This window comes from Camelus dromedarius, chromosome 11 (assembly GCF_036321535.1).
Source record: "Camelus dromedarius isolate mCamDro1 chromosome 11, mCamDro1.pat, whole genome shotgun sequence".
NCBI lineage: Eukaryota > Metazoa > Chordata > Mammalia > Artiodactyla > Camelidae > Camelus > Camelus dromedarius.
The window spans coordinates 70,691,874-70,711,850 of record NC_087446.1 but is presented as its reverse complement, the minus strand read 5'-3'; positions in this window follow the sequence as shown (position 1 = coordinate 70,711,850).

Below are 19,977 nucleotides of genomic sequence, written 5' to 3'. Positions count from 1 at the left end.
ACAAAGATTCTTTTCAGTTGCAAACTCCACTCCATACATATATATGGGGAGGTACAAGCTCCAACTCAGTTGTACAGTGAAAACTGAAGGAACTTCAAACAGGCACTATTAAACAGACTGAGAATCCAGAGTAAAAGTTTCTCCTGCAACCCGTTCCCTTTGTGCTAGATGAACGAACGTCTCTCCACATGCTCATTTCTGAGAGATAAGTGTGTGTGAAAGCCGTCCTTCACCTAGCTTGTTGGGAACACAAAGTTTCTTTTCACTTACAAACTCCACTCCATACATATATAAGGGGAGGCACACGCTCCAACTCTTTTTTACAGTGAAAACTACAGGAAATTCAAACCAGCACTAGGATAAAGACTGAGAAACCAGAGTAAAAGTTCCTCCTGCAACACGTTCCTTTGTGCTAGATGAACATAGGTCTCTCCACATGCTCAGTTCTGAGAGATAAGTTTGTGAGAAGCCATCCTTCACCTAGGTTGTTGGGAACACAAAGATTCTTTACAGTTGCAAACTACACTCCATACATATATTTGGGTTGGCACAAGCTCCAACTCGGTTTTACAGTGAAAACTGCAGGAACTTCAAACCGGCACTATTAAACAGACTGAGAAACCAGAGTAAAAGTTTCTCCTGCAACCCGTTCCCTTTGTGCTAGATGAACGAACTTCTCTCCACATGCTCAGATCTGAGGGATAAATTTGTGTGAATGCCGTCCTTCACTTAGCTTGTTGGGAACACAAATTTTCTTTTCACTTGCAAACTCCACTCCATACGTATATGGGGAGGTACTAGCACCAAATCGGTTTTACAGTGAAAACTGCTGGAACTTCAAACCGGCACTAGGAAACAGACTGAGAAACCAGAGTAAAAGTTTGTCCTGCAACCAATTCCGTTTGTGCTAGATGAAAGAACGTCTCTCCACATGCTCAGTTCTGAGAGATAAGTGTGTGTGAAAGCCGTCCTTCACCTAGCTAGTTGGGAACACAAAGTTTCTTTTCTCTTGCAAACTCCACTCCATACATATATATGGGGAGGTACTAGATCCAACTCGGTTTTACAGTGCAAACTGCAGGAACTTTAAACCGGCACTAAGAAGCAGACTGAGAAACCAGAGTAAAAGTTTCTCCTGCAACCCGTTCCCTTTTGCTAGATGAACGAACGTCTCTCCACATGCTCAGTTCTGAAAGATAAGTGTGTGTGAAAGCCGTCCTTCACCTAGCTTGTTGGGAACACAAAGTTTCTTTTCACTTGCAAACCCCACTCCATACATATATATGGGTAGGCACAAGCTCCAACTATGTTTTACAGTGAAAACTGCAGGAACTTCAAATCGGCACTAAGAAACAGACTGAGAAACCAGAGTAAAAATTTCTATTGCAACCGGTTCCTTTTGTGCTAGATGAACGAACGTCTCTCCACATGCTCATTTCTGAGAGATAATTGTGTGTGAAAACCGTACTTAACCTACCTTGTTGGGAACACAAAGATCCTTTTCAGTTGCAAACTCCATTCCATACATATATATGGGGAGGTACTACCTCCAACTCGGATTTACAGTGAAAACTGCAGGAAAATCAAACCGGCACTAGGAAACAGACTGAAAAACCAGAGAAAAGTTTCCCCTGCAACCCGTTCCCTTTGTGCTAGATTAACGAACGTCTCTCCACATGCTCAGTTCTGAGAGATAAGTGTGTGTGAAAGCCGTCCTTCACCTAGCTTGTTGGGAACACAAAGTTTCTTTTCAGTTGCAAACTACATTCCATACATATATATGGGGAGGTACTACCTCCAACTCTGTTTTACAGTGAAATCTGCAGGAACTTCAAACCGGCACTAGGAAACAGACTGAGAAACCAGAGTAAAACTTTCTCCTGCAACCCGTTCCCTTTGTGCTTGATGAACGAACGTCTCTCCACATGCTCAGTTCTGAGAGATAAGTGTGTGTGAAATCCGTCCCTCACCTAGCTTGTTGGGAACACAAAGATGCTTTTCAGTTGCAAACTGCAATCCATACATATATATGGGCAGGTACTAGCTCCAACTCGGTTTCACAGTGAAAACTGCTGGAACATCAAAACGTCACTAGGAAACAGACTGAGAAACCAGAGTAAAAGTTTCTCCTGCAACCTGTTCCTTTTGTGCTAGATGAACGAACGTCTCTCCACATGCTCAGTTCTGAGAGATAAGTGTGTTTGAAAGCCGTCCTTCACTTAGCTTGATGGGAACACAAAGATTCTTTTCAGTTGCAAACTCCACTCCATACATATATATGGGGAGGTACAAGCTCCAACTCAGTTTTACAGTGAAAACTGAAGGAACTTCAAACAGGCACAATTAAACAGACTGAGAATCCAGAGTAAAATTTTCTCCTGCAACCCGTTCCCTTTGTGCAAGATGAACGAACGTCTCTCCACATGCTCAGTTCTGAGAGATAAGTGTGTGTGAAAGCCGTCCTTCACCTAGCTTGTTGGGAACACAAAGTTTCTTTTCACTTGCAAACTCCACTCCATACATATATATGGGGAGGCACAAGCTCCTACTATGTTTTACAGTGAAAACTGCAGGAAATTCAAACCGGCACTAGGAAACAGACTGAGAAACCAGAGTAAAAATTTCTCTTGCAACCGGTTCCTTTTGTGCTAGATGAACGAACGTCTCTCCACATGCTCATTTCTGAGAGATAATTGTGTGTGAAAACCGTACTTCACCTACCTTGTTGGGAACACAAAGTTTCTTTTCAGTTGCAAACTCCATTCCATACTTATATATGGGGAGGTACTACCTCCAACTCGTTTTTACAGTGAAAACTGCAGGAAAATCAAACCGGCACTAGGAAACAGACTGAAAAACCAGAGAAAAAGTTTCCCCTGCAACCCGTTCCCTTTGTGCTAGATGAACGAAAGTCTCTCCACATGCTCAGTTCTGAGAGATAAGTGTGTGTGAAAGCCGTCCTTCACCTAGCTTGTTGGGAACACAAAGTTTCTTTTCAGTTGCAAACTCCACTCCATATATATATATGGGGAGTTACTAGTTCCAACTCGGTTTTACAGTGAAAACTGCAGGAACTTCAAACCGGCAGTAGGAAACAGACTGAGAAACAAGAGTAAAATTTTCTCCTGCAACCCGTTCCCTTTGTGCTAGATGAACGAACGTCTCTCCACATGCTCATTTCTGAGAGATAAATGTGTTTGAAAGCAAAACTTCACCTAGCTTGTTGGGAAAACAAAGTTCCTTTACAGGTGCAAACACCACTCCATACATATATAAAGGGTAGGTACTAGCTCCAAATCTGTTTTACAGTGAAAACTGCAGGAACTTCAAACCGGCACTAGGAAACAGACTGAGGAACCAGAGTAAAAATTTCTCCTGCAACCAGTTCCTTTTGTGCTAGATGAACGAACGTCTCTCCACATGCTCAGTTCTGAGGGATAATTGTGTGTGAAAGCCGTACTTCACCTACCTTGTTGGGAACACAAAGTTTCTTTTCAGTTGCAAACTATATTCCATACATATATATGGGGAGGTACTACCTCCAACTCTGTTTTACAGTGAAAACTGCAGGAACTTCAAACCGGCACTAGGAAACAGACTGAGAAACCAGAGTAAAACTTTCTCCTGCAACCCGTTCCCTTTGCGCTTGATGAACGAACATCTCTCCACATGCTCAGTTCTGAGAGATAAGTGTGTTTGAAATCCGTCCCTCACCTATCTTGTTGGGAGCACAAAGATTCTTTTCAGTTGCAAACTCCAATCCATACATATATATGGGCAGGTACTAGCTCCAACTCGGTTTCACAGTGAAAACTGCTGGAACATCAAAACGTCACTAGGAAACAGACTGAGAAACCAGAGTAAAAGTTTCTCCTGCAATCTGTTCCTTTTGTGCTAGATGAACGAACGTCTCTCCACATGCTCAGTTCTGAGAGATATGTTTGTGAGAAAGCCGTCCTTCACCTAGGTTGTTGGGAACACAAAGATTCTTTTCAGTTGCAAACTACACTCCATACATATATTTGGGGAGGCACAAGCTCCAACTCGGTTTTACAGTGAAAACTGCAGGAACTTCAAACCGGCACTATTAAACAGACTGAGAAACCAGAGTAAAAGTTTCTCCTGCAACCCGTTCCCTTTTTGCTAGATGAAAGAACGTCTCTCCACATGCTCAGTTCTGAGAGATAAGTGTGTGTGAAAGCCGTCCTTCACCTAGCTATTTGGGAACACAAAGTTTCTTTTCTCTTGAAAACTCCACTCCATACATATATATGGGGAGGTACTAGATCCAACTCGGTTTTACAGTGCAAACTGCAGGAACTTTAAACCGGCACTAGGAAGCAGACTGAGAAACCAGAGTAAATGTTTCTCCTGCAACCAGTTCCCTTTGTGCTAGATGAACGAAAGTCTCTCCACATGCTCAGTTCTGAGAGATAAGTGTGTTTGAAAGCCGTCCTTAAACTAGCTTGTTGGGAACACAAAGTTTCTTTTCACTTGCAAACTCCACTCCTTAAATATATATGGGGAGGCACAAGCTCCAACTATGTTTTACAGTGAAAACTTCAGGAACTTCAAACCGGCACTAGGAAACAGACTGAGAAACCAGAGTAAAAATTTCTCTTGCAACCGGTTCCTTTTGTGCTAGATGAACGAACGTCTCTCCACATGCTCATTTCTGAGAGATAATTGTGTGTGAAAACCGTACTTCACCTACCTTCGGGAACACAAATTTTCTTTTCAGTTGCAAACTCCACTCCATACATATATATGGTGAGGTACTAGATCCAACTAGGTTTTACAGTGCAAACTGCAGGAACTTTAAACCGGTACTAGGAAGCAGACTGCGAAACCAGAAAAAAAGTTTCACCTGCAACCCGTTCCCTTTGTGCTAGATGAACGAACGTCTCTCCACATGCTCAGTTCTGAGAGATAATTGTGTGTGAAAGCCGTCTTTCACCTAGCTTGTTGGGAACACAAAGTATCTTTTCATTCGCAAACTCCACTCCATACATATATATGGGGAGGTACTAGCTCCAACTCGGTTTTACAGTGAAAACTGCAGGAACTTCAAACCGGCACTAGGAAACATACTGAGAAACCAGAGTAAAAATTTCTCCTGCAACCCGTTCCTTTTGTGCTAGATGAACGAACGTCTCTCCACATGCTCAGTTCTGAGAGATAAGTGTGTGTGAAAGCCGTCCTTCACCTGGTTTGTTGGGAACACAAAATTTCTTTTCACTTGCAAACCCCACTCCATACATATATATGGGGAGGTACTAGCTCCAAATCGGTTTTACAGTGCAAACTGCAGCAACTTCAAACAGGCACTAGTAAACAGACTGAGAATCCAGAGTAAAAGTTTCTCCTGCAACCCGTTCCCTTTTTGCTAGATGAACGAACGTCTCTCCTCATGCTCAGTTCTGAGAGATAAGTTTGTGTGAAAGCCGTCCTTCACCTAGCTTGTTGGGAACACAAAGTTTCTTTTCAGTTGCAAACTCCACTCCTTACATTTATATGGGTAGGTACTAGCTCCAACTCGGTTTTACAGTGAAAACTGCAGGAAATTCAAACCGGCACTAGGAAACAGACTGAGAAACCAGAGAAAAAGTTTCTCCTGCAACTCGTTCCCTTTGTGCTAGATGAAGGAACGTCTCTCCACATGCTAATTTCTGAGAGATAAGTGTGTGTGAAAGCCGTCCTTCACCTAGTTTGTTGGGAACACAAAGTTTCTTTTCAGTTGCAAACTCCACTCCATACATATATATGGGTAGGTACTAGCTCCAACTCTGTTTTACAGTGAAAACTGCAGGAACTTCTAACCGGCACTAGGATACAGACTGAGAAACCAGAGTAAAATTTCTCCTGCAACCAGTTGTTTTCGAGCTAGATGAACGTACGTCTCTCCACATGCTCAGTTCTGAGTGATAAGTGTGTGTGAAAGCCGTCCTTCACCTAACTTGTTGGGAACACAAAGTTTCTTTTCAGAATCAAACTCCACTCCATACATATATATGGGGAGGTACTAGGTCCAACTCGGTTTTACAGTGAAAACTGCAGGAACTTCAAACCGGCACTAGGAAAAGTCTGAGAAACCAGAGTAAAAGTTTTTCCTGCAAACCGTTCCCCTTGTGCTAGATGAACGAACGTCTCTCCACATGCTCAGTTCTGAGAGATAAGTGTGTGTGAAATCCGTCCCTCACCTAGCTTGTTGGGAACACAAAGATTCTTTTCAGTTGCAAACTCCAATCCATACATATATATGGGCAGGTACTAGCTCCAACTCGGTTTCACAGTGAAAACTGCTGGAACATCAAAACGTCACTAGGAAACAGACTGAGAAACCAGAGTAAAAGTTTCTCCTGCAATCTGTTCCTTTTGTGCTAGATGAACGAACGTCTCTCCACATGCTCAGTTCTGAGAGATAAGTGTGTTTGAAAGCCGTCCTTCACTTAGCTTGATGGGAACACTAAGATTCTTTTCAGTTGCAAACTCCACTCCATACATATATATGGGGAGGTACAAGCTCCAACTCAGTTTTACAGTGAAAACTGAAGGAACTTCAAACAGGCACAATTAAACAGACTGAGAATCCAGAGTAAAAGTTTCTCCTGCAACCCGTTCCCTTTGTGCTAGTTGAACGAACGTCTCTCCACATGCTCAGTTCTGAGAGATAAGTGTGTGTGAAAGCCGTCCTTCACCTAGCTTGTTGGGAACACAAAGTTTCTTTTCACTTGCAAACTCCACTCCATACATATATAAGGGGAGGCACACGCTCCAAATCTTTTTTACAGTGAAAACTACAGGAAATTCAAACCGGCACTAGGATACAGACTGAGAAACCAGAGTAAAAGTTCCTCCTGCAACCCGTTCCTTTGTGCTAGATGAACGTACGTCTCTCCACATGCTCAGTTCTGAGAGATAAGTGTGTGAGAAAGCCGTCCTTCACCTAGGTTGTTGGGAACACAAAGATTCTTTTCAGTTGCAAACTACACTCCATACATATATTTGGGGAGGCACAAGCTCCAACTCGGTTTTACAGTGAAAACTGCAGGAACTTCAAACCGGCACTATTAAACAGACTGAGAAACCAGAGTAAAAGTTTCTCCTGCAACCCGTTCCCTTTTTGCTAGATGAAAGAACGTCTCTCCACATGCTCAGTTCTGAGAGATAAGTGTGTGTGAAAGCCGTCCTTCACCTAGCTATTTGGGAACACAAAGTTTCTTTTCTCTTGCAAACTCCACTCCATACATATATATGGGGAGGTACTAGATCCAACTCGGTTTTACAGTGCAAACTGCAGGAACTTTAAACCGGCACTAGGAAGCAGACTGAGAACCCAGAGTAAAAGTTTCTCCTGCAACCAGTTCCCTTTGTGCTAGATGAACGAACGTCTCTCCACATGCTCAGTTCTGACAGATAAGTGTGTGTGAAAGCCGTCCTTAACCTAGCTTGTTGGGAACACAAAGTTTCTTTTCACTTGCAAACTCCACTCCTTAAATATATATGGGGAGTCACAAGCTCCAACTATGATTTACAGTGAAAACTTCAGGAACTTCAAACCGGCACTAGGAAACAGACTGAGAAACCAGAGTAAAAATTTCTCTTGCAACCGGTTCCTTTTGTGCTAGATGAACGAACGTCTCTCCACATGCTCATTTCTGAGAGATAATTGTGTGTGAAAACCGTACTTCACCTACCTTCGGGAACACAAAGTTTCTTTTCAGTTGCAAACTCCACTCCATACATATATATGGTGAGGTACTAGATCCAACTCGGTTTTACACTGCAAACTGCAGGAACTTTAAACCGGTACTAGGAAGCAGACTGAGAAACCAGAAAAAAAGTTTCACCTGCAACCCGTTCCCTTTGTGCTAGATGAACGAACGTCTCTCCACATGCTCAGTTCTGAGAGATAATTGTGTGTGAAAGCCGTCTTTCACCTAGCTTGTTGGGAACACAAAGTTTCTTTTCATTCGCAAACTCCACTCCATACATATATATGGGGAGGTACTAGCTCCAACTCGGTTTTACAGTGAAAACTGCAGGAAATTCAAACCGGCACTAGGAAACAGACTGAGAAACCAGAGTAAAAATTTCTCCTGCAACCTGTTCCTTTTGTGCTAGATGAACGAACGTCTCTCCACATGCTCAGTTCTGAGAGATAAGTGTGTGTGAAAGCCTTACTTCACCTGGCTTGTTGGGAACACAAAATTTCTTTTCACTTGCAAACCCCACTCCATACATATATATGGGGAGGTACTAGCTCCAAATCGGTTTTACAGTGCAAACTGCAGCAACTTCAAACAGGCACTAGGAAACAGACTGAGAAACCAGAGTAAAAGTTTCTCCTGCAACCCGTTCCCTTTTTGCTAGATGAACGAACGTCTATCCTCATGCTCAGTTCTGAGAGATAATTGTGTGTGAAAGACGTCCTTCACATAGCTTGTTGGGAACACAAAGTTTCTTTTCAGTTGCAAACTCCACTCCTTACATATATATGGGTAGGTACTAGCTCCAACTCGGTTTTACAGTGAAAACTGCAGGAAATTCAAACCGGCACTAGGAAACAGACTGAGAAACCAGAGAAAAAGTTTCTCCTGCAACTCGTTCCCTTTGTGCTAGATGAAGGAACGTCTCTCCACATGCTAATTTCTGAGAGATAAGTGTGTGTGAAAGCCGTCCTTCACCTAGCTTGTTGGGAACACAAAGTTTCTTTTCAGTTGCAAACTCCACTCCATACATATATATGGGTAGGTACTAGCTCCAACTCTGTTTTACACTGAAAACTGCAGGAACTTCTAACCGGCACTAGGATACAGACTGAGAAACCAGAGTAAAAATTTCTCCTGCAACCAGTTGTTTTCGAGCTAGATGAACGTACGTCTCTCCACATGCTCAGTTCTGAGAAATAAGTGTGTGTGAAAGCCGTCCTTCACATAACTTGTTGGGAACACAAAGTTTCTTTTCAGATTCAAACTCCACTCCATACATATATATGGGGAGGTACTAGGTCCAACTCGGTTTTACAGTGAAAACTGCAGGAACTTCAAACCGGCACTAAGAAAATCTGAGAAACCAGAGTAAAAGTTTTTCCTGCAAACCGTTCCCCTTGTGCTAGATGAACGAACGTCTCTCCACATGCTCATTTCTGAGAGATAAGTGTGTGTGAAAGCCGTCCTTCAACTAGCTTGTTGGGAACACAAAGTTTCTTTTCACATGCAGTCCCCACTCCATACATATATATGGGGAGGTACTAGCTCCAACTCGGTTTTACAGTGAAAACTGCAGGAACTTCAAACCGGCACTAGGAAACAGACTGAGAAACCAGAGTAAATGTTTCTCCTGCAAACCATTCCCTTTGTGCTAGATGAACGAACGTCTCTCCACATGCTCAGTTCTGAGAGATAAATGTGTGTGAAAGCCGTCCTTCACCAAGCTTGTTGGCAACACAAAGATTCTTTTCAGTTGCAAACTCCACTCCTTACATATATATGGGCAGGTACTAGCTCCAACTCGGTTTTACAGTGAAAACTGCAGGAACTTCTAACCGGCACTAGGAAACAGACTGAGAAACCAGAGTAAAAGTTTCTCCTACAACCCGTTCCCTTTGTGCTAGATGAACGAACGTCTCTCCACATGCTCAGTTCTGAGAGAAAAATGTGTGTGAAAGCCGTCCTTCACCAAGCTTTTTGGGAACACAAAGTTTCTTTACATTAGCCAACTCCACTCCATACATATATATGGGCAGGTACTAGCTCCAACTCGCTTTCACAGTGAAAACTGCAGGAACATCAAACCGTCACTAGGAAACAGACTGAGGTACCAGAGTAAAAGTTTCTCCTGCAACCCGTTCCTTTTGTGATAGATGAAGGAACGTCTCTCCACATGCTAATTTCTGAGAGAAAAGTGTGTGTGAAAGCCGTCCTTCAACTAGCTTGTTGGGAACACAAAGTTTCTTTTCACATGCAATCCCCACTCCATACATATATATGGGGAGGTATTAGCTCCAACTCGGTTCTACAGTGAAAACTGCAGGAAATTCAAACCGGCACTAGGAAACAGACTGAGAAACCAGAGAAAAAGTTTCTCATGCAACCCGATCCCTTTGTGCTAGATGAACGAAAGTCTCTCCACATGCTCAGTTCTGAGAGATAAGTGTGTGTGAAAGCCGTCATTCACTTAGCTTGTTGGGAACACAAAGTTTCTTTTCAGTTGCAAACCCCACTCCATACATATATATGGGAAGGTACAAGCTCCAACTCGATTTTACCGTGAAAACTGCAGGAAATTCAAACCGGCACTAGGAAACAGACTGTGAAACCAGAGTAAAAGTTTCTCCTGCAACCCGTTCCTTTTGTGCTAGATGAACGAACGTCTCTCCACATGCTCAGTTCTGAGAGATAATTGTGTGTGAAAGCCGTCCTTCACCTAGCTTGTTGGGAACACAAAGTTTCTTTTCAGTTGCAAACTCCACTTCATACATATATATGCGTAGGTACTAGCCCCAACTCTGTTTTACAGTGAAAACTGCAGGAACTTCAAACCGGCACTTGGAAAAAGACTGAGAAACCAGAGTAATAGTTTCTTCTGCAACCAGTTCCCTTTGTGCTAGATGAAAGAACGTCTCTCCACATGCTCAGTTCTGAGAGATAAATGTGTGTGAAAGCCGTCCTTCAACAAGCTTGTTGGGAACACAAAGATTCTTTTCAGTTGCAAACTCCATTCCATACATATATATGGGCAGGTACTAGCTCCAACTCGGTTTTACAGTGAAAACTGCAGGAACTTCAAACTGGCAGAAGGAAACAGACTGAGAAACCAGAGTAAAAGTTTCTCCTTCATCCCGTTCCCTTTGTGCTAGATGAACGAACGTCTCTCCACATGCTCAATTCTGAGAGAAAAATGTGTGTGAAAGCCGTCCTTCACCAAGCTTGTTGGGAACACAAAGTTTCTTTTCACTTGCAAACTCCAATCCATACATATATATGGGCAGGTACTAGCTCCAAATCGCTTTCACAGTGAAAACTGCAGGAACATCAAACCGTCACTAGGAAACAGACTGAGAAACCAGAGTAAAAATTTCTCCTGCAACCCGTTCCTTTTGTGCTAGATGAACGAACGTCTCTCCACATGCTCAGTTCTGAGATAAGTGTGTGTGAAAGCGGTCCTTCACCTAGCTTGTTGGGAACACAAAGTTTCTTTTCAGTTGAAATCTCCACATCATACATATATATGGGGAGGTACAATTTCCAACACGGTTTTACAGTGAAACATGCAGGAACTTCAAACCGGCACTAGGAAACAGACTGAGAAACCAGAGAATAAGTTTCCCCTGCAACCCGTTCCCTTTGTGCTAGATGAACGAACGTCTCTCCACATGGTCATTTCTGAGAGATAAGTGTGTGTGAAAGCCATCCTTCACCTAGCTTGTTGGGAACACATAGTTTCTTTTCAGTTGCAAACTCCACTCCATACATATATAAGGGGAGGTACAAGCTCCAACTCGATTTTACAGTGAAAACTGCAGGAACTTCATACCGGCACTAGGAAACAGACTGAGAAACCAGAGTAAAAATTTCTCCTGCAACCCGTTCCTTTTGTGCTTGATGAACGAACGTCTCTCCACATGCTCATTTCTGAGAGATAATTGTGTGTGAAAGCCGTCCATCACATATATTGTTGGGAACACAAAGTTTCTTTTCACTTGCAAACTCCACTCCATACATATATATGGGGAGGTACTAGCTCCAACTCTGTTTTACAGTGAAAACTGCAGGAACTTCAAACCGGCACTAGGAAAAAGACTGAGAAACCAGAGTAATAGTTTCTTCTGCAACCAGTTCCCTTTGTGCTAGATGAACGAACGTCTCTCCACATGCTCATTTCTGAGAGATAAGTGTGTGTGAAAGCCGTCCTTCAACAAGCTTGTTGGGAACACAAAGATTCTTTTCATTTGCAAACTCCACTCCATACATATATATGGGCAGGTACTAGCTCCAACTCGGTTTTACAGTGAAAACTGCAGGAACTTCAAACCGGCAGTAGGAAACAGACTGAGAAACCTGAGTAAAAGTTTCTCCTTCATCCCGTTCCCTTTGTGCTAGATGAACGAACGTCTCTCCACATGCTCAGTTCTGAGATAAGTTTGTGTGAAAGCGGTCCTTCACCTAGCTTGTTGGGAACACAAAGTTTCTTTTCAGTTGAAATCTCCACATCATACATATATATGGGGAGGTACAAGCTCCAACTCGATTTTACAGTGAAAACTGCAGGAACTTCAAACCGGCACTAGGAAACAGACTGAGAAACCATAGTAAATGTTTCCCTGCAACCCGTTTCCTTTGTGCTAGATGAACGAACGTCTCTCCACATGCTCAGTTCTGAGAGATAAGTGTGTGTGAAAGCCGTCCATCACATAGATTGTTGGGAACACAAAGTTTCTTTTCACTTGCAAACTCCACTCCATACATATATATATGGGGAGGTACTAGCTCCAACTCTGTTTTACAGTGAAAACTGCAGGAACTTCAAACCGGCACTAGGAAAAAGACTGAGAAACCAGAGTAATAGTTTCTTCTGCAACCAGTTCCCTTTGTGCTAGATGAACGAACGTCTCTCCACATGCTCATTTCTGAGAGATAATTGTGTGTGAAGGCCGTCCTTTAACAAGCTTGTTGGGAACACAAAGATTCTTTTCATTTGCAAGCTCCACTCCATACATATATATGGGCAGGTACTAGCTCCAACTCGGTTTTACAGTGAAAACTGCAGGAACTTCAAACCGGCAGTAGGAAACAGACTGAGAAACCAGAGTAAAAGTTTCTTCTTCATCCCGTTCCATTTGTGCTAGATGAACGAACGTCTCTCCACATGCTCACTTCTGAGAGAAAAATGTGTGTGAAAGCCTTCCTTCACCAAGCTTGTTGGGAACACAAAGTTTCTTTCCAGTTGCAAACTCCACTCCATATATATATATGGGCAGGTAATAGCTCCAACTCGCTTTCACAGTGAAAACTGCAGGAACATCAAACCGTCACTAGGAAACAGACTGAGAAACCAGAGTAAAAGTTTCTCCTGCAACCCGTTCCTTTTGTGCTAGATGAACGAACGTCTCACCACATGCTCAGTTCTGAGATAAGTGTGTGTGAAAGCGGTCCTTTACCTAGCTTGTTGGGAACACAAAGTTTCTTTTAAGTTGAAATCTCCACATCATACATATATATGGGGAGGTACTAGCTCAAACACGGTTTTACAGTGAAACCTGCAGGAACTTCAAACCGGCACTAGGAAACAGACTGAGAAACCAGAGAAAAGGTTTCCCCTGCAACCCGTTCCCTTTGTGCTAGATGAACGAACGTCTCTCCACATGGTCATTTCTGAGAGATAATTGTGTGTGAAAGCCATCCTTCACATATCTTGTTGGGAACACAAAGTTTCTTTTCAGTTGCAAACTCCACTCCATACATATATATGGGGAGGTACAAGCTCCAACTCGATTTTACAGTGAAAACTGCAGGAACTTCAAACCGGCACTAGGAAACAGACTGAGAAACCAGAGTAAAAATTGCTCTTGCAACCCGTTCTTTTGTGCTAGATGAACGAACGTCTCTCCACATGCACAGTTCTGAGAGATAAGTGTGTGTGAAAGCCGTCTTTCAACTAACTTGTTGGGAACACAAAGATTCTTTTCAGATGCAAACTCCACTCCATACATATATATGGGGAGGTACTAGCTCCAACTCGTTTTTACAGTGAAAACTTCAGGAACTTCAAACCGGCACTAGGAAAAAGACTGAGAAACCAGAGTAAAAGTTTCTCCTGCAAACCGTTCCCTTTTTGATAGATGAACGAACGTCTCTCCACATGCTCATTTCTGAGAGATAAGTGTGTGTGAAAGCCGTCCTTCAACTAGCTTGTTGGGAACACAAAGTTTCTTTTCACATGCAATCCCCACTCCATACATATATATGGGGAGGTACTAGCTCCAACTCGGTTTTACAGTGAAAACTGCAGGAACTTCAAACCGGCACTAGGAAACAGACTGAGAAACCATAGTAAAAGTTTCCCTGCAACCCGATTCCTTTGTGCTAGATGAACGAACGTCTCTCCACATGCTCAGTTCTGAGAGAGAAGTGTGTGTGAAAGCCGTCCTTCACCTGGCTTGTTGGGAACACAAAATTTCTTTTCACTTGCAAATCCCACTCCATACATATATATGGGGAGGTAGTAGCTCCAAATCGGTTTTACAGTGAAAACTGCAGGAAATTCAAACCGGCACTAGGAAACAGACTGAGAAACCAGAGAAAAAGTTTCTCCTGCAACTCGTTCCCTTTGTGCTAGATGAAGGAACGTCTCTCCACATGCTAATTTCTGAGAGATAATTGTGTGTGAAAGCCGTCCTTCACCTAGCTTGTTGGGAACACAAAGTTTCTTTTCAGTTGCAAACTCCACTCCATACATATATATGGGTAGGTACTATCTCCAACTCTGTTTTACAGTGAAAACTGCAGGAACTTCTAACCGGCACTAGGATACAGACTGAGAAACCAGAGAAAAATTTCTCCTGCAACCAGTTGTTTTCGAGCTAGATGAACGTACGTCTCTCCACATGCTCAGTTCTGAGAGATAAGTGTGTGTGAAAGCCGTCCTTCACCTAACTTGTTGGGAACACAAAGTTTCTTTTCAGAATCAAACTCCACTCCATACATATATATGGGGAGGTACTAGGTCCAACTCGGTTTTACAGTGAAAACTGCAGGAACTTCAAACCGGCACTAGGAAAAGTCTGAGAAACCAGAGTAAAAGTTTTTCCTGCAAACCGTTCCCCTTGTGCTAGATGAACGTACGTCTCTCCACATGCTCAGTTCTGAGAGATAAGTGTGTGTGAAATCCGTCCCTCACCTAGCTTGTTGGGAACACAAAGATTCTTTTCAGTTGCAAACTCCAATCCATACATATATATGGGCAGGTACTAGCTCCAACTCGGTTTCACAGTGAAAACTGCTGGAGCATCAAAACGTCACTAGGAAACAGACTGAGAAACCAGAGTAAAAGTTTCTCCTGCAATCTGTTCCTTTTGTGCTAGATGAACGAACGTCTCTCCACATGCTCAGTTCTGAGAGATAAGTGTGTTTGAAAGCCATCCTTCACTTAGCTTGATGGGAACACAAAGATTCTTTTCAGTTGCAAACTCCACTCCATACATATATATGGGGAGGTACAAGCTCCAACTCAGTTTTACAGTGAAAACTGAAGGAACTTCAAACAGGCACAATTAAACAGACTGAGAATCCAGAGTAAAAGTTTCTCCTGCAACCCGTTCCCTTTGTGCTAGATGAACGAACGTCTCTCCACATGCTCAGTTCTGAGAGATAAGTGTGTGTGAAAGCCGTCCTTCACCAAGCTTGTTGGGAACACAAAGTTTCTTTTCACTTGCAAACTCCACTCCATACATATATAAGGGGAGGCACACGCTCCAAATCTTTTTTACAGTGAAAACTACAGGAAATTCTAACCGGCACTAGGATACAGACTGAGAAACCAGAGTAAAAGTTCCTCCTGCAACCCGTTCCTTTGTGCTAGATGAACGTACGTCTCTCCACATGCTCAGTTCTGAGAGATAAGTTTGTGAGAAAGCCGTCCTTCACCTAGGTTGTTGGGAACACAAAGATTCTTTTCAGTTGCAAACTACAATCCATACATATATTTGGGGAGGCACAAGCTCCAACTCGGTTTTACAGTGAAAACTGCAGGAACTTCAAACCGGCACTATTAAACAGACTGAGAAACCAGAGTAAAAGTTTCTCCTGCAACCCGTTCCCTTTTTGCTAGATGAAAGAACGTCTCTCCACATGCTCAGTTCTGAGAGACAAGTGTGTGTGAAAGCCGTCCTTCACCTAGCTATTTGGGAACACAAAGTTTCTTTTCTCTTGCAAACTCCACTCCATACATATATATGGGGAGGTACTAGATCCAACTCGGTTTTACAGTGCAAACTGCAGGAACTTTAAACCGGCACTAGGAAGCAGACTGAGAAACCAGAGTAAAACTTTCTCCTGCAACCAGTTCCCTTTGTGCTAGATGAACGAACGTCTCTCCACATGCTCAGTTCTGAGAGATAAGTGTGTGTGAAAGCCGTCCTTAACATAGCTTGTTGGGAACACAAAGTTTCTTTTCACTTGCAAACTCCACTCCTTAAATATATATATGGAGGCACAAGCTCCAACTATGTTTTACAGTGAAAATTTCAGGAACTTCAAACCGGCACTAGGAAACAGACTGAGAAACCAGAGTAAAAATTTCTCTTGCAACCGGTTCCTTTTGTGCTAGATGAACGAACGTCTCTCCACATGCTCAGTTCTGAGAGATAATTGTGTGTGAAAACCGTACTTCACCTACCTTCGGGAACACAAAGTTTCTTTTCAGTTGCAAACTCCACTCCATACATATATATGGTGAGGTACTAAATCCAACTCGGTTTTACAGTGCAAACTGCAGGAACTTTAAACCGGTACTAGGAAGCAGACTGAAAAACCAGAAAAAAAGTTTCACCTGCAACCCGTTCCCTTTGTGCTAGATGAACGAACGTCTCTCCACATGCTCAGTTCTGAGAGATAATTGTGTGTGAAAGCCGTCTTTCACCTAGCTTGTTGGGAACACAAAGTTTCTTTTCATTCGCAAACTCCACTCCATACATATATATGGGCAGGTACTAGCTCCAACTCGCTTTCACAGTGAAAACTGCAGGAACATCAAACCGTCACTAGGAAACAGACTGAGGTACCAGAGTAAAAGTTTCTCCTGCAACCCGTTCCTTTTGTGATAGATGAAGGAACGTCTCTCCACATGCTCATTTCTGAGAGAAAAGTGTGTGTGAAAGCCGTCCTTCAACTAGCTTGTTGGGAACACAAAGTTTCTTTTCACATGCAATCCCCACTCCATACATATATATGGGGAGGTACTAGCTCCAACTCGGTTCTACAGTGAAAACTGCAGGAAATTCAAACCGGCACTAGGAAACAGACTGAGAAACCAGAGAAAAAGTTTCTCATGCAACCCGATCCCTTTGTGCTAGATGAACGAAAGTCTCTCCACATGCTCAGTTCTGAGAGATAAGTGGGTGTGAAAGCCGTCCTTCACTTAGCTTGTTGGGAACACAAAGTTTCTTTTCAGTTGCAAACCCCACTCCATACATATATATGGGAAGGTACAAGCTCCAACTCGATTTTACAGTGAAAACTGCAGGAAATTCAAACCGGCACTAGGAAACAGACTGTGAAACCAGAGTAAAAGTTTCTTCTTCATCCCGTTCCCTTTGTGCTAGATGAACGAACGTCTCTCCACATGCTCAGTTCTGAGAGAAAAATGTGTGTGAAAGCCGTCCTTCACCAAGCTTGTTGGGAACACAAAGTTTCTTTCCAGTTGCAAACTCCACTCCATATATGTATATGGGCAGGTACTAGCTCCAACTCGCTTTCACAGTGAAAACTGCAGGAACATCAAACCGTCACTAGGAAACAGACTGAGAAACCAGAGTAAAAGTTTCTCCTGCAACCCGTTCCTTTTGTGCTAGATGAACGAACGTCTCACCACATGCTCAGTTCTGAGATAAGTGTGTGTGAAAGCGGTCCTATACCTAGCTTGTTGGGAACACAAAGTTTCTTTTAAGTTGAAATCTCCACATCATACATATATATGGGGTGGTACTAGCTCAAACACGGTTTTACAGTGAAACCTGCAGGAACTTCAGACCGGCACTAGGAAACAGACTGAGAAACCAAAGAAAAGGTTTCCCCTGCAACCCGTTCCCTTTGTGCTAGATGAACGAACGTCTCTCCACATGGTCATTTCTGAGAGATAATTGTGTGTGAAAGCCATCCTTCACATATCTTGTTGGGAAAACAAAGTTTCTTTTCAGTTGCAAACTCCACTCCATACATATATATGGGGAGGTACAAGCTCCAACTCGATTTTACAGTGAAAACTGCAGGAAATTCAAACCGGCACTAGGAAACAGACTGAGAAACCAGAGTAAAAATTGCTCCTGCAACCCGTTCCTTTTGTGCTAGATGAACGAACGTCTCTCCACATGCACAGTTCTGAGAGATAAGTGTGTGTGAAAGCCGCCTTTCAACTAACTTGTTGGGAACACAAAGATTCTTTTCAGATGCAAACTCCACTCCATACATATATATGGGGAGGTACTAGCTCCAACTCGTTTTTACAGTGAAAACTTCAGGAACTTCAAACCGGCACTAGGAAAAATACTGAGAAACCAGAGTAAAAGTTTCTCCTGCAAACCGTTCCCTTTGTGATAGATGAACGAACGTCTCTCCACATGCTCATTTCTGAGAGATAAGTGTGTGTGAAAGCCGTCCTTCAACTAGCTTGTTGGGAACACAAAGTTTCTTTTCACATGCAATCCCCACTCCATACATATATATGGGGAGGTACTAGCTCCAACTCGGTTTTACAGTGAAAACTGCAGGAACTTCAAACCGGCACTAGGAAACAGACTGAGAAACCATAGTAAAAGTTTCCCTGCAACCCGATTCCTTTTTTGCTAGATGAACGAACGTCTCTCCACATGCTCAGTTCTGAGAGAGATGTGTGTGTGAAAGCCGTCCATCACATAGATTGTTGGGAACACAAAGTTTCTTTTCACTTGCAAACTCCAATCCATACATATATATGGGGAGGTACTAGCTCCAACTCTGTTTTACAGTGAAAACTGCAGGAAATTCAAACCGGCACTAGGAAACAGACTTAGAATCCAGAGTAAAAGTTTCTTCTGCAAACCGTTCCCTATGTGCTAGATGAACGAACGTCTCTCTACATGCTCAGTTCTGAGAGATTACTGTGTGTAGAAGCCGTTCTTCACATAGCTTGTTGGGAACACAAAGTTTCTTTTCACTTGCAAACACCACTCCATACATATATATGGGGAAGTACTAGCTCCAAATCTGTTTTACAGTGAAAACTGCAGGAACTTCAAACCGGCACTAGGAAACAGACTGAGAAACCAGAGAAAAATTTTCTCCTGCAACCCGTTCCATTTGTTCTAGATGAACGAACGTCTCTCCACATGCTCATTTCTGAGAGATAAGTGTGTGTGAATGCTGTCCTTCAGCTAGCTTGTTGGGAACACAAAGTTTCTTTTCAGTTGCCTACTCCAATCCATACATATATATGGGGAGGTACAAGCTCCAACACGGTTTTACAGTGAAAACTGCAGGAACTTCAAACCGGCACTAAGAAACAGACTGAGAATCCAGAAGAAAATTTTCTACTGCAACCCGTTCCTTTTCTGCTAGATGAACGAACGTCTCTTCACATGTTCAGTTGTGAGGGATAAATGTGTGTGAAAGCCGTTCTTCACATAGCTTGTTGGGAACACAAAGTTTCTTTTCACTTACAAATCCCACTCCATACATATATATGGGGATGTACAAGCTCCAACTCGGTTTTAAGTGAAAACTGCAAGAACTTCATACCGGCACTAGGAAAAAGACTGAGAAACCAGAGTAAAAGTTTCTCCTGCAAACCGTTCCCTTTGTGCTAGATGAACGAACGTCTCTCCACATGCTCAGTTCTGAGAGATAAATGTGTGTGAAAGCCAAACTACACCTAGCTTGTTGTGAACACAAAGTTTCTTTTCAGTTGCAAACTCCACTCCATACATATATATGGGGAGGTACAAGCTCCAACTCGGTTTTACAGTGAAAACTGCAGGAACTTCAAACCGGCACTAGGAAACAGACTGCGAAACCAGAGAAAAATTTTCTCATGCAACCCGATCCATTTGTGCTAGATGAACGAACGTCTCTCCACATGCTCACTCTGAGAGATAAGTGTGTTTGAAAGCCGTCCTTCACCTTCCTTGTTGGGAACACAAAGTTTCTTTTCAGTTGCAAACTCCACTCCATACATATATAGGGGAGGTACAAGCTCCAACACGGTTTTACAGTGAAAACTGCA